The sequence below is a fragment of the Stomoxys calcitrans genome, chromosome 5, assembly GCF_963082655.1.
Source record: "Stomoxys calcitrans chromosome 5, idStoCalc2.1, whole genome shotgun sequence".
Classification (NCBI taxonomy): Eukaryota; Metazoa; Arthropoda; class Insecta; order Diptera; family Muscidae; genus Stomoxys; species Stomoxys calcitrans.
This window is the reverse complement of record NC_081556.1, coordinates 150167493-150183008: the sequence shown is the minus strand read 5'-3', so window position 1 is coordinate 150183008 and position 15516 is coordinate 150167493. Positions and strand designations below refer to the sequence as shown.

Below are 15516 nucleotides of genomic sequence, written 5' to 3'. Positions count from 1 at the left end.
TCGAACCATACTTGGTACACCCATTAAATGACATGGAAGACGTTGTAGTACAAAAATTGCAGCCAAATCGGATAATAATTGCCTCCTCTAGAAGAAGTCACTGTGCAAAATTTCAGCTAAATCGGATATGAATTACGCCCTCTAGAGGCTAAAGAATTAAAATCGGGAGATTGGTTAATATGGGAGCTATATCAGGCTTTGGGCCCTTTCAGAACATAATTGGCGCGTACACAAGGGGGCATAGAAGAAGTCACTGTGCAAAATTTCAACTAAAACGGATAAGAACGACACTCTCTAGAGGCTCAGGAAGTAAAATCGGGAGGACGGTTTATATGGGAGCTATATTAGATTTTAGACCGATTCGAACCATACTTGGTACATCCCTTAAATTTCATAGAAAACGTCGTAGTACAAAATTTCAGCTAAATCGGGTAAGAAGTGCGCCATCTAGAAGAAGTCGATGCGCAAAATTTCGCCTAAATCAGGTAAGAACTATGCCCTCTAGAGGTTCAAGAAGTAAAATCGTGAGCTCGGTTTACATGGGAGCTGTTTGAGGCTATAGATCGATTCAGACCATTTTAGACACTTATGGGAGAAGCATGTTGTACAAATTTTGAAAATTGCGCCCTCTAGTGGCTCAAGATGTCAAGATCCCAGATCTGTTTATATGGCAGCTATATCAGGATATGGACCATTTTGCACCATACTTAGCACAGTTGTTGGAAGACATAACAAAACACTTCATGCAAAATTTTATCCAAATCAGATGAGAATTGCGCCCTCTAGTGGCTCAAGAAGTCAAGATCCCAGATCGGTTTATATGGCAGCTATATCAGGTTATGGATCGTTTTGAATCATACTTAGCACAGTTCTTGGAAGACATAACAAAACACTTCATGCAAAATTTCACCCAAATCAGATGAGAATTGCGACCTCTAGTGGCTCAAGAAGTCAGGATCCAAGATCGTTTTATGTGGTAGCTATATCAAAATATGGACCGTGCGCGGCACGGAATAGCTGTAAGCACTACACAGGTCCAATCTGTGTGAGGTTCATTGCTGTCACCAGAAGCTAGCAAGCTACCGGGCGTGTCCACAGTTGCGGATAGTGGAATGCTCCATACAGAGTAGCTGCAACGGCAGTTGAGGACAATCAGTGGTATCGAGCGAAGAGTCTCAGTAAGAGGCCGGATGGCACCGGCTTTTGCACAAATACTGATTGCCTCTTGCACAAATACTGAGTGCTTTGATCCATCTGTATAACATGATCTTGCAGATGGCAATATTAGGGTTCCCTGAATTCAAGACTGTGCCGATGGCAGCAGTGCCTCGCACTCGACTTCGAGGTTCATCTCAGGTATCCGATCGGAAACCTCTTCCCTCCTTCCAGGAAGGGAAGAAAAAAAGAATTACAACAATTGAAAATTTTGTAAAAAATAAATAAAATGATAGGTTTGGGTATAATATATAAAGGGTGATTTTTTAAGAACTATAGGAAAGTTTTTCAAAAACAAACACATTTAAAATTCAAATAAAAATTTTGAATATGGTTTAACATAGACCCACAAAAAATAGTCTAAAGGCGTTAAATCGCACCATCTAGGCGGCCAATTGAACGGACCCGAATGTGAAATAAAATGTTCCCCGAACTCGCCTCTCAATAAGTCCATTGTTACGCGTGCTGTGTGGCATGTGGCAATGTCTTGTTGAAACCACATATCATGCAAGTCAAGCCCTTGCATTTTGGGCAAAAAAAAAAATGTTGGATATCATCTCCCGGTAGCACTCCACACCATTTACAGTTACGTTACGATTCGTATCATCTTTGAAGAAGTACGGTCCAATGATGCCACCAGCCTATAAACCCCATCAAACTGTGACTTTTTCTGGATGCATTGGTAGATCTGGCAATGCTTCTGGCTAAACTTCACTCCAAAATCGACAATTCCGCTTATATATGTACCCATTGAGCCGAAAATGAGCTTCGTCGCTGAATACAAGAAGCGCGCGTTGAAATTTCTTAACAGAGCACGCATTTTGATAATAAAATTCAATTATTTGCAAGCGTTCATGGTTCATGGTTAAATTATAGACCAACCCGAAGATGTTTGACAGTGAAACAAAACACGAAACGTGCGTGAGCTGTATAAACCAGTGTTGCCAAAAAGATAATAGCTAAAAAATCACCCTTTAAAAATATGACGTTTTTCTTTAGCATGCATGTATAACGGTAATGAATCATTTTTTGTTCTTTATATAAGCTTTGCATTTGAAAAAATCATACATTTATGTGTTTTTATGCCACTCATCAATCAGTCAATCATTGCCATCATCATCAGCATCAATCAATTGATGTAGGGCGGCATACGGAGCAATAATCATGCGATACATGTCGCTTCTTTGATTAATAACCGCAAAAGTTCCTCCTTCTTTTGCTGCTTCCATTTTCCATTAAAATTTTTCAAAGAAATAAAAACAGAGAATTCGAAGCCCTATTGAACTGAGCAACAGTTACACGCAATTGCTAATGAATCATTTGAATTATAGCAAAAGGTAATAACGTGTCATTTGAGTTTTTTTTTTCTTCAAAAGAAAACATTCAGATATCTTCTAGGGAAAAAATCATGAATTCATATACAACATTTCTTGGAATTTAAGTAGTTGATGAAAAAATAAAGCAAATAGCAAGGAATACTAATTTCTAGTGAACTCAATGTCTGAGAAGCTTCTAAAGATCAAGATAGATTTTTTGAAACATTGATTTATATTGGGTTGCCCAAAAAGTAATTGCGGATTTTTTGAAAAAAAAAAGTAAATGCATTTTTAATAAAACTTAGAATGAACTTTAATCAAATATACTTTTTTTACACTTTTTTTCTAAAGCAAGCTAAAAATTACAGCTGATAACTGACAGAAGAAAGAATGCAATTATAGAGTCACAAGCCGTTGAAAAAATTTGTCAACGCCGTCTATATGAAAAATCCGCAATTACTTTTTGGGCAACCCAATACTTTATAGGTTCGGAAATGGATATTTCGATATGTTGCAAAAGGAATGGCAATATGAATACACACCCATCCTTCGGTGGTGGGTATAAAAATGTATGATTTAAGTTGCTCCCTGAATGTTTCCTTAAATTTGTAAACAATTCATATGTTCATCTTTCATATTGCATCACCTGTTGCAAAAGTTGCAAAAATGGAAATTTTTCTTGCCAACCAGACATTTATTAGCATATATATTTTCCAAGCATTTATTATATTTTCCTTATGTTTCCATTTCCCGGTAGCAAATGCTATGTTCACGAGTATTTCGTTGCTGCTGCAACTGTAAACATTTGTTAACTTTCATTAAACTTTTCGCATTGCTGTAAATTGTGAATTATAAAATTTCACATATTTTCTTTTCGTGCACTGTAGCCATGACTGAGTATAATTGTGGGTTTCCCTATTTATGGTTTGGTATTTTTTTGCTGAATATTGCAAATGATAAGCTATTAAGAAAACCGTTGGGAACTATCACAACCATCCTCCCAGCACGACATAATAAATTACAGCATGTTCGAAACTATTTCAAAAGCCATATTAGAATAACTCTATTTAATAACCTAATTCACATAGCGTGTCTAGGCGTCTAATATTCTCATTTAATTAGAGAAAAGCGCAAAGTTGATATTTTATAAAAAGGGGGAAGAAGGAGGAGGAGGGTAAACAATATGCCTTAAATAAGCTCAAGAAATCTCATCTAGTGTATAGCCCTAAAGAAAAAAATATGGTCCGATTTATACCGAAGTGCCTAATTCAACACTCTGTACAAAATTTTTGTGAATGAGAGGTCTGATCAAAAAATAACCGTTATTTTCAAATTTCGTGCCGAACTTTGGATTGTATGTTATGTATTGTTATGTTAAGTTATGTTATGTTATGTTATGTTATGTTATGTTATGTTATGTTATGTTATGTTATGTTATGTTATGTTATGTTATGTTATGTTATGTTATGTTATGTTATGTTATGTTATGTTATGTTATGTTATGTTATGTTATGTTATGTTATGTTATGTTATGTTATGTTATGTTATGTTATGTTATGTTATGTTATGTTATGTTATGTTATGTTATGTTATGTTATGTTATGTTATGTTATGTTATGTTATGTTATGTTATGTTATGTTATGTTATGTTATGTTATGTTATGTTATGTTATGTTATGTTATGTTATGTTATGTTATGTTATGTTATGTTATGTTATGTTATGTTATGTTATGTTATGTTATGTTATGTTATGTTATGTTATGTTATGTTATGTTATGTTATGTTATGTTATGTTATGTTATGTTATGTTATGTTATGTTATGTTATGTTATGTTATGTTATGTTATGTTATGTTATGTTATGTTATGTTATGTTATGTTATGTTATGTTATGTTATGTTATGTTATGTTATGTTATGTTATGTTATGTTATGTTATGTTATGTTATGTTATGTTATGTTATGTTATGTTATGTTATGTTATGTTATGTTATGTTATGTTATGTTATGTTATGTTATGTTATGTTATGTTATGTTATGTTATGTTATGTTATGTTGTGTTATGTTATGTTATGTTATGTTATGTTATGTTATGTTATGTTATGTTATGTTATGTTATGTTATGTTGTGTTGTGTTGGATTATTTATTTATTTATTTTATTTTATATCATTTTCCTTTTTCTTTTCTTTTTTAATTATCTTTTTTATATTCGGGTTTTATTTAATTTTTAAGGCATTTAAAAAAATGGTGTCCACCTAAATTATTCAAATTGTTTATTGTTTGCGCAATATTTTAATTATAACTGTTGATTAGCATTAATATGGAAATAACTTTTAAGAGAAAATCACCAACTCATTGCATGGCTTGCACTGCATAATCGTAACAAATTCAAGTTAATAGCGAAAAAAAATATTGTCATACTTTGTTGAATTTCCCTGTTTTCAATTTTCACAACTTTATTGGTGTCTTTCTCTTTTACTTCCTATAGATGTGATTGTTTGTTTTGTTGTGATATTGCATCATCAAAATTTTTGGCGTCATCATCATCATTGTCACTTCCCACCCAAAAGGCCATTTCATTGTGCCATTTCCACTTAATTCGATTTTCTAATTTTATTTTATTTATTTACGTTTTTTTATGGGCGACTTTTTGCCTTTGGGGGTTTGGTGTTTTTTGGTGTATTTTGGTATCCCAAAACTGTGAGTGTGTGTCCGAATTGTGATCTAAGGCAATAATTGTTAATTTAATTTATGTCCGTTTCCAAATTTTTCACACTATGAATATCATCTAACTGCTGCCCTGTGAGTGTGATTTTAATTCTGTATATGTAGATGGATGGATAGATGGAGGATGATGGCACATCATTAGTTATATCCATGATATGTCGCGTCGCACTGTGGTATAACATGTGTAGGAAATAGTCGGTCATATTTTTAAATGAGCAGAAATGATATGGCAAAATTTGTAATGGTTAGAGCTGACTTGCTAACCAGTTGAGGTACATAATCAAGGCCCTTAGAAGTTGCGTGGGTCTATAAATGGGTTATCGAGGCGTGTTACCTTGGCTTGGCGAAATTTGGACTTAGCAAGAAAAAGAAGTTGCTGGAAAGGGGTAACTCCTCCTAAATCCAACACATTTTCAATATCTGTAATACCTTTAAATCTCTTCAGCATAAGTAAGAGAATAGCAGAAACTGAAAAATTTTATTCTCTCTTGAGTTTAACAATATTAATGGGATTTGAACAATGGGATTGCGCTAAAAGGATTAACATTTTAGCGTTACACCACCAAGGCCCACCAACAAAACCAAAGTTACAAATAAAAATTTAATTGCAAATTATTTAGTGAGGCTTTACTGATAACATTGACATTAAAAATCGCCAATTCATGCTCTGTTTACGATAAATGTAATTAGCTTGATCTTTTGATATATTATTTGCACTAGATATGGTTCTTACAGTGCTTACAGTACTTACATTTATTTATAACTGCTCTCTCTCTCTCCCTGAGGCTCCCTCTCACTCTCTTTCTCATGGTCATAATATGTGTGTTGTTTTCCACCACTCTTTCTTTTTTTGATGTTGAAATAAATACCCTCAAAGCACTTGTTGTCACTTGATGAACGTGTTCATTCCCATATGTTTTTTTTTGCCGTAATCGTTGTTGTAGTCGTCGTCACCATCGCGCCGTGATGTGCTATAATTATCACAATATTTTTTATTTTTATTTGATTTGTTTTGTTTGTTTTTTATATCAAGAACCTGAAGAGAAAGAATAAAACAACAACAACAACAACAACAAAATACAAAATGATGACGACGTTTATGTTCATTGTTTTTATGTTCATTGTTATTCTAATTTACGCGTGCATACACACATACTACATACATAGATAAATATTTGTTATCTGTGGGTATTTTTACTCTTAGTTAACCAAAGTATGATACAATTGTCCGTCCCCCTCCCGTCCCTCTCTCCATCTGTCTGTATATTGTTTTTGTTGTTATTCTTTGTGATTTAACTTTTGTAACGTAGATGACTATAGCGCACGCATTCTCGTGAGTAGGCTGTTGGTTGGAATGTTTATGTTTGTGTGGTGTTGTATAATTTTTGCGTGCTACCAACCACACTTGTCCTTACATGGTGTAACCATAATTGAACTTGTTGAATAATGATGGAAAAAGTCTGTCATATATGAAATCAGCTCTAAACGGTAAAAACAAAGTGCAAGTGACATAATTATCGATTTTCGATAAATATAAATCGAAATATTTTATAGAGGTCATGATGGATTTCAATTGAAAAAACGTTCATAACTTCAAAGTTGTCCATAGGAAAATATAAAACTTCCCTGAAAACGGAACAGAAATGAACAATATTTTGCACATACATAGTTCAAACATAACCAACTTCTGAATGTTTACTAACCAATCAAATAAATGTTCGAATTCTTTCGAACCACTCTTATATTTGCATGCACATGCTCAAAAAAGCCCTCAAAACACTCATATAAGGAAATATTTGTTAAACGTATCACTCGTACGCCTACATCGACCTTATAAATAATAGCCATCGAACCGCTTTAGGAGTCAATGGCATCTGAAGTAGGCGAAAGGAGTGTAGAAAAAAAGACCCTCATAAAGCTAAGGCACTCATTCAAGGACTTGAACACACACATATAACCACCCTCTACCCAATTTTGATTAGTGAGCTTTGGTACGAAAATTAGAGGACATATTGGAAAATAGACTCTTATTTCTTGTAGTGTTTTTTTTTATACCCTCCACCATAAGATGGGGGGTATACTAATTTCGTCATTCTGTTTGTAACTACTCGAAATATTCGTCTGAGACCCCATAAAGTATATATATACTTGATCGTCGCGACATTTTATGTCGATCTAGCCATGTCCGTCCGTCTGTCCGTCCGTCCGTCCGTCTGTCTGTCGAAAGCACGCTAACTTCCGAAGGAGTAAAGCTAGCCTCTTGAAATTTTGCACAAATACTTATTATTAGTGTAGGTCGGTTGGTATTGTAAATGGGCCATATCGGTCCATGTTTTGATATAGCTGCCATATAAACCGATCTTGGGTCTTGACTTCTTGAGCCTCTAGAGTGCGCAATTCTTATCCGATCAGAATGAAATTTTGCACGACGTGTTTTGTTATGATATCCAACAACTATGCCAAGTATGGTTCAAATCGGTCTATAATCTGATATAGCTGCCATATAAACCGATCTTGGGTCTTGACTTCTTGAGCCTCTAGAGTGCGCAATTCTTATCCGATCAGAATGAAATTTTGCACGACGTGTTTTGTTATGATATCCAACAACTGTGCCAAGTATGGTTCAAATCGGTCCATAATCTGATATAGCTGCCATATAAAGCGATCTTGGGTCTTGACTTCTTGAGCCTCTAGAGTGCGCAATTCTTATCCGATTGAAATGAAATTTTGCACGACGTGTTTTGTTATTATATCCAATAACTGTGCCAAGTATGGTTCAAATCAGTCCATAACCTGATATAGCTGCCATATAAACCGATCTTGGGTCTTGATTTCTTGAGCCTCTAGAGGGCACAATTCTTATCCGATTTGAATGAATTTTTGCATGACGTATTTTATTCTTACTTTCAACAACTGTGTCAAATATGGTTCAAATCGGTTCATAACCTGATATAGCTGCCATATAAACAGATCTGGGATCTTGACTTCTTGAGCTTCTAGAGGGCGCAATTATTATCCGATATGCCTGAAATTTTGTACGACGGATCCTCTCATGACCATCAACAAACGTGTTTATTATGGTCTGAGCTCCCATATAAATCGATCTCTCTATTTTACTTCTTGAGCCTCCAAAGCGCGCAATTCTTATTCGAATTGGCTGACATTTTACACAGGTCTCCAACATATAATTGAATTGTGGTCTAAACCGGATCATATCTTGATATCACTCTAATAGCAGAGCAAATCTTTTCTTATATCATTTTTTGCCTAAGAAGAGATGCCGGGAAAAGAACTGACTAATGCGCTCTATGGTGGAGGGTATATAAGATTCGGCCCGGCCGAACTTAGCACGCTTTTACTTGTTTTTTCTACTGTATAATTGAAAAGCATTTTGGTCCCAATCCTGTATTTCAACATGCCTACGCCAACATGTGTGTCGTAGTAGGTATGTGTGTGAGTGTTAAAATGGGTTTGTAGTTCTTTACTGACGACTGAACAATAAATTCTTGTTTAGGATATTCCACCTACTTTTTTACTCTTTTTTGCGCTTAATCAATTCTTGATGATGATGAGAGGGTTTCATTTCATCGTTAGGCGACTTTGGGGGACATATGTAAATTATGGTTATAGCACACGAAAACATCTAACAGCTGTATGTATGAATGACTCTATTTAGGACGTTCTCAGCAACTCTGCAACCTACTCAGGCAAGCGCCAGAGAACAGTGGCCTCAAATGATTGTTTTTATAAAACCCAAAAAATTATAAAAAAAATCAGAATAAAATAAATAAAAAAATGCAAAATAAAATAAAATAAAATAAAATAAAATAAAATAAAATAAAATAAAATAAAATAAAATAAAATAAAATGAAACAAAATGAAACGAAACGAAATGAAATATAATAAAATAATTTTTCTACATGTTTATACCCTCCACCAAAGGATGGGGTATACTAATTTCGTCATTCTGTTTGCAAAACCTCGAAATATGCGTCTGAGACTCAAAAAAAAAAACATATATTCTTGATCGTTATGCCATTTTAAGTCGATCTAGTCTAGTCGATCCGTCCGTCTGTCTGTGCAAAGCACGCTAACTTTCGAAGGAGTAAAGCTAGCCGCTTGAAATTTTGCACAAATACTTTTTATTAGTGTAGGTCGGTTGGGATTGTAAATGGGCCAAATCGGTCCATGTTTTGATATAGCTGCCATATAAACCGATCTTAGGTCTTGACTTCTTGAGCCTCTAGAGGGCGCAATTCTCATCCGATTTGGCAGAAATTTTAAACAACGACTTCCCTCATGACCTTCAACATTCGTGTCTAATATGGTCTGAATCGATTAATAGCTTGATACAGCTCCTATATAAACCTATCTTCCAGTTTTGCTTCTTGAACCCCTACAAGGCGCAATTCTTATCCGAATGAACTGAAATATTACTCAATGACTTCTACAATGTTCAGCATTCATTTCTTATTCAATATTCTTTGTTTGCCTAAAAAGAGATACCGCGCATAGAACTCGACAAATGTGATCTATGGTGGAGGGTATATAAGATTCGGCCCAGCTGAATTTAGCACGCTCTTACTTGTTTTTTTTTTAATTTCGATTATTTTTTGTTTTTTTAGTTAAATTTGGATTAATTCGAAATTTTACACATTGACTTTTCCTATGACCTCAAACAAATGTACCAATTATAATCGAAATCAGTCGAAAACCTTATATAGCTCGAATATAAACCGAACTCCCGAATATACTTCTTATACTTTTATTATTTTACCTAATTTAATTTTTTTATATTCCATTTTAGTTTTAAATATTTTGTATATATTTATTTATTTTTTTTCAATTGTATTAATTCTTAATTACTTTTTGTTGGTTATTTTTATTTATTTGTTTTAAATTTTTTTTTAATATTTTTTTTTTGTATATTTCTTTATTTTATATTTTTTTTAATATTTAATATTTTTTTAAAATTTTATATTTTTTAATGTTTTTTTTTTTTTTGGTTTATTTTTTATTTTTTTTTTTATTTTTTTTATATTTTTTTATTTGGTATCTTTTTTATATTCACCCACTGTGTTCCTCTGACTATCGACAGAACTTTGTTGTGGTAGGCCGCAACAATAGCTTTTAGCCCATTGTTGTATTTGTTGTTCTTCTTTCGAGGGATTTTTCTAGTCGTCCCTTTGTGGGAGGCTTTGATTTTTTTCTTTTTTGAGTAGACATATTTATTATTGTATAGAATAAACCTACACACCTCTACATGCATATTATATTCATTCATTCATGGCGCAAGCACAGGAAGAAGAAGCAGAATCCTTGAATTAACTTGTCGATGTCATGTACTAAACAATGTTTTGTGCTCTCTCAATGGCTCGTAACGTTATGCCATCACCTCACCGATGCACATGCTTTACGTTAAGACTAATTAACAAAGCCTAACGGTGCTTTAATGGCTTGGCTATGTTCCTGCTGCGGCTACTGGTGCTTCTGTTGCTGTTGATATTGTGGTCTTCGATGTCATTCTTTTGATTACACTTTACTCGTTCGTTTAGTAAGCACGAGAACTGCAACCGCTGCTTTAAATACCACAGAGAGCCATTGTGTTTTAATAATTGCTATACAAGCGGCGTGCGTGTGTTTGTTATGTGTACTTAGCCATGTTTTTTTTTTTTTTTTCGAAATCAAACTGATAAGGCCAATAACAAAGGCACAAAAGCTAAATTATTAATTTTGTTATTAATAGAAGCAAAAACAAAAAGGAATTACTATCGATAACCCTACTACCCTAAAGAGAGACAGAGAGCGAGAGAGAGAGAAAGAGCAAGGGAGAGTTACAGCAAGAGAAATGCAAAAATAAAACCTTTCAACAGCAGTAACCAGAGACGTAACGCCAACGCCGCCTGCCTACGTCGTTCAATGGTAGTCGTTGACTGCGTTTAGTTTAGTTGTGTCCCAACGCCTCAACGTTGGTTTCATTCTAAGACTAGGAGCTACAAAAAAAGCTTCTCTCGTTAGCATTTCACCTGTTCGTTTACATTTTTGACGACAACGAGCTTTTTTTTATTATTATTATTATTGTTATTGGTTTTTGTTTGCTTGTTAAAAAAAATGGGGGTATTAAATTTTCCTACAAAGTTCAGTCAGTGATTACCGAAAACTTGAAACGTTAGCAGTCATATGCCGGAGATGCCGCTAAACTAAAGTAAAAAAAATCTGTTGAAAAAAGAAAGAAAAGAAATGCAAATATTAAAAAATTATTGAAACGTGATTTTTAGCAAAATTAAAAAAAAAATTAAACCCAAAAAATCCCTATATCTGGTTTGTGAGTGTGTGTTAGTGAAATAAAAAAAGAATTGCCTAGTTTCTCGTTTAATGAAGTGTCTAAAAAGTCTACTTTATTTATAGGAAATTCTTTAAAAAAGAAATCAAACAAAAAACCAATTTCCAATAAAACCAACATCAATGTGTGCTGTTTGGGCCAAAAATAAAATCGATGTCTATCGATTGTCGCGCCATTAATTGCATTGTCGTTCGCGTTTAATCTGCTGTAACGTTGTGAAATAAACACAAATAAAGCTAAAAATATTTAAAGTGTCTTAATTTTTTTTTACCATAAAGAAGAAAAAATTGCAAATTTCAAACCTAAAAAAAAATTTTGTTACAAAAATGTCTTCATTACTCATGATTTGCTTTATAAATATGTGTGTTTGTGTGGTGCGATAACAAAAATTATAGAATTTTTAAATATTTATATAGAATTATAATCAGCTATTATCATTCCGAGTTTGTTGTATTTGCAAAATGGTTTTTATTTCTCTTTCACTCTCACTTTGTGAGAGGAGAAACCCTAATAGAAAAGCTGTTAATGAAGAACTCCAGAGAAGAGAAAGAAGAGAATAGCAAGCACAGTGTACACATATCTGCGAGATCACTTTATTATAACTATGGCAGACTTTGGGATTAAATGTGTATTTGTATTTGTATTTTTTGTTTGTTTTGGCGCCAATAGAAATCCAGATTTATAACTAATTATTTGAATTTGAACAAGAAATTAATTAGCATTTATTAGTTGAACTTATCGCTTCTGTGCGCTCCGGACAATAATTTAAACAAAACCCTCTTAGTAAATAAATCAAAATAGTTGTAACAAAAAATTTTAAAAACAAATATGAGAAAAGATGAGCATGGATAACATCATTCTTCATTGTTTTTTTACAAATTAAAAATTAGACTGTTAAAAGACAAAGCTGTAAATAAAAAAAAAATTAAAATTATATAAAACAAAATGAAAATGTGAAAGCTTTTTATCTTACAAAACATTCCGAGTAGCGATTCAGACCATATTTGGAATGAATATTGAAAGTCGTTGACGCAAAAAATAAATTAGAAAAAAAATTAAATTACAATTAAAAATATTAATTAAAATATAATATTGGAAAAATAACACAAATTAGAAAATGAAACGGAAAAAAACTTTCAAATTAAACAAATTAATTATAATAAAAAATTAAAAAAAATAATTTTTCTGTTCATGGGAAATTTAGTATAGTAATTCTTGTTAATGAAGGTCGCACAGTGGGTTGGAAAAAAAAAATAAGTGGAAATAAGTCTGCCATTTTGGAACGGATAAACCTATCTTCGTGAGATTTAAATGGTTATAGCTGAGGTATTATCCAGTTTATATGCAAAAAGAAGTCCCAGGAGCCCATTGGTGGGCCCAACAAAATTTTATTTGGGCTGTCAAAAGCGCATTTATGGTCCGTTTTTTTTTTTAGCTGAAAATTGGCTGGGAATTGAAAACACCCAAAATCCCCACACTGGGGAAAGATGTTTGCAAAATCGACATTTTTCGGTAAAATGTCCGTGGAGACCGCAATCCTTGGATGACGCGAAAAATTGTTTGCATTGAATTAGTTAATAATTGGGGCAATTAAACTATTGGGTTGCCCAAAAAGTAATTGCGGATTTTTCAAATAGTCGGCGTTGACAAATTTTTTCACAGCTTGTGACTCTGTAAAAAAAGTGTAGAAAAAGTATATTTGATTAAAGTTCATTCTAAGTTTTATTAAAAATGCATTTACTTTCTTTTAAAAAATCCGCAATTACTTTTTGGGCAACCCAATATTATTATATAAAGTTGGGGGTCTCAGCTTTGCGTTTTGAGAACTCGAAGAGTTTTCCCATTTATTTTTTTTTTTTTTTTTTTTATTGCCAATTTTGCACTTTCTATTCCACAGATCTACTATTAGAGTGAACACAATTTATACAAATTACAAATAAAGCCTATCTACATTAAATCTTCTTTACAGTACAGTAAGTAAAATTGACGGTACTGGGCAAAGTTTTCTGTATAGAGACGAAACAATGAAATTACCTTTTTTTTAACGAAAAAATGCCAAAACTTGACTTATTTCACATTCTTTGGTTTGTAACTTGCACAAATTTTGACTAATGAATCGAACCTTAGCATATATCGCGACAAAAAAAACAGTACATTTTCTTAGTTTTCCAAATCAGTTAAAAATTATGAAATCAGTTCAGAAATGCTTTTACAAGCAATAAAACAGGAGAGCAGTTTCTGCGAAATTTTCAAAAAAAAAAAAAAAATTGTCAAATTTCTTGGACACTATAAAAGATATCACTCGCATTAAGGCCTCTAGCCTCTAGAGGGCGCAATTCTTATCCGAAATGCTTCTAGAGCCTCTTTAGGGCACAATTCTTATCCAGTTTTGCTAAAGATTTCCTATGATCTTCAACGGATTTACCAAGTATTCAATCGGATCGGTCCAAAACCTGATAAAGCTTCCTTATAAATCGATGGTCCGCATATATTTCTTCAGTCTCTAAAGACCTCAACATTTATTTCGCTGAAATTTTCCACCATGACTTTACCTATGACCTCTAACAGATGTACCAAGTATGGGTCCAATCGATCGATAACTATAGTTTCCATATCAACCGATCTCCCGAATATACTTCTTGAGCCTCTAGAGGGCGCAATTTTAATTCTAAAATTGAAAAAAAATATATAAAAAAATTCCATGGGAACTTACGCTTTTGCAAATACAAATCTGCCCATGAACTCCTTTCAGGAACAGGGGCAAACGCATTTATTTGTTGTAATTATTTTTGGTCGGACCAAAATTGAATTGAATGTTGGAGACCATAGTAGAAGTAATTGTTTAAAATTTCATCCAATTCGAATATGAATTGCGACTTGTAGGGGCTCAAGAAGCAAAACTGGAAGATCGGTTTATATGGGAGCTGTATTAAGCTATCCATCGATTCAGACCATATTAGACACGAATGTTGAAGGTCAGGAGAGAAGCCGTTGTACAAAATTTCAGGCAAATCGGATGAGAATTGCGCCCTCTAGAAGCTTTTTGGTAGCTTTATCAGGTTATATACTGATTTGTGCCATACTTAGCACAGTTAGTGGAAGTCATAACAAAACACCTCATGCAAAATTTCAGCCAAATCGGATGACAATTGCGCCCTCTAGAGGCTCAAGAAGTCAATACCCAAGACTGGTTTATATGACAGCTATATCAAAACATGGACCGATTTGACCATACTTAGCGCAGTTGTTGGAAGTGATCCCAAAACACCACGTGCAAAATTTCAGTCAAATCGGATGAGAATTGCGCCCTCTAGAGGCTCAATAAGTCCAGATCCATCGCCTCCACCCGATATCTAAAAATTGTATAGCCATGTTTCCTTCCAATTACAAGCCCTGCACAGAAAAATCTGTTACAAGGATGCAGGGCATACTAATTATTATTAAAAATTAAAAAAAAATTGATAGAAACAAGAAAAAGCTATCTAAGCTCAGACCCTCTCTTAGGGGCCCTCCAGAATTGCTTGCTTAGCTCTCTTATTTCGTTATAACCATATTTTCTCTTTGTAAGTTTCATTCTCTTTGACAACATTTCTTTGTTCTCTTTACAAAGTTTTAAACTTAAAAATGTCTGCTTCTTCTTTCAATCACACATTGTCAGTGTTGAAAAAAAAACAAATTGGAATTTTTTTTCATTTGTATGGTTTATCTAAAAAACCACATTTGGTTAAACCAGCATTATATATGTCATTCTTATAAGGCTTTGTTTATTTTATTTTATTTATTATACGAGTAGCGTTTTTACCCAAAAATAGATTTCAAAAGCATTAGCAAATGAAAGCATTTCACTTTCGTTTTTTTTATTTATTTATTTGTTGGCAAACACTTTAAATGACCAGAATTCCATAAAGGAAATTT

General features: G+C 33.4%; 1 protein-coding gene across 12 annotated transcripts in view; it reads left to right on the top strand.

Moving 5' to 3' along the window:
* LOC106090181 (serine/threonine-protein kinase N) overlaps positions 1 to 15516 on the top strand; it is a 193695-nt gene that overhangs the window by 84608 nt on the left and 93571 nt on the right. Inside the window, exon 1 of one of the 12 annotated variants that reach the window (XM_059368502.1) lies at positions 11268 to 11286. The exons of 5 other annotated variants lie outside the window; for them this stretch is intronic. The gene's annotated coding sequence lies outside the window, so the exon portion shown is untranslated. Of the gene's footprint in view, positions 1 to 11267; positions 11287 to 11343; positions 11584 to 15516 lie in introns of those variants that run through there. 6 more of the 12 variants (XM_013256280.2, XM_059368501.1, XM_059368500.1 and 3 more) reach the window with 6 other exon arrangements.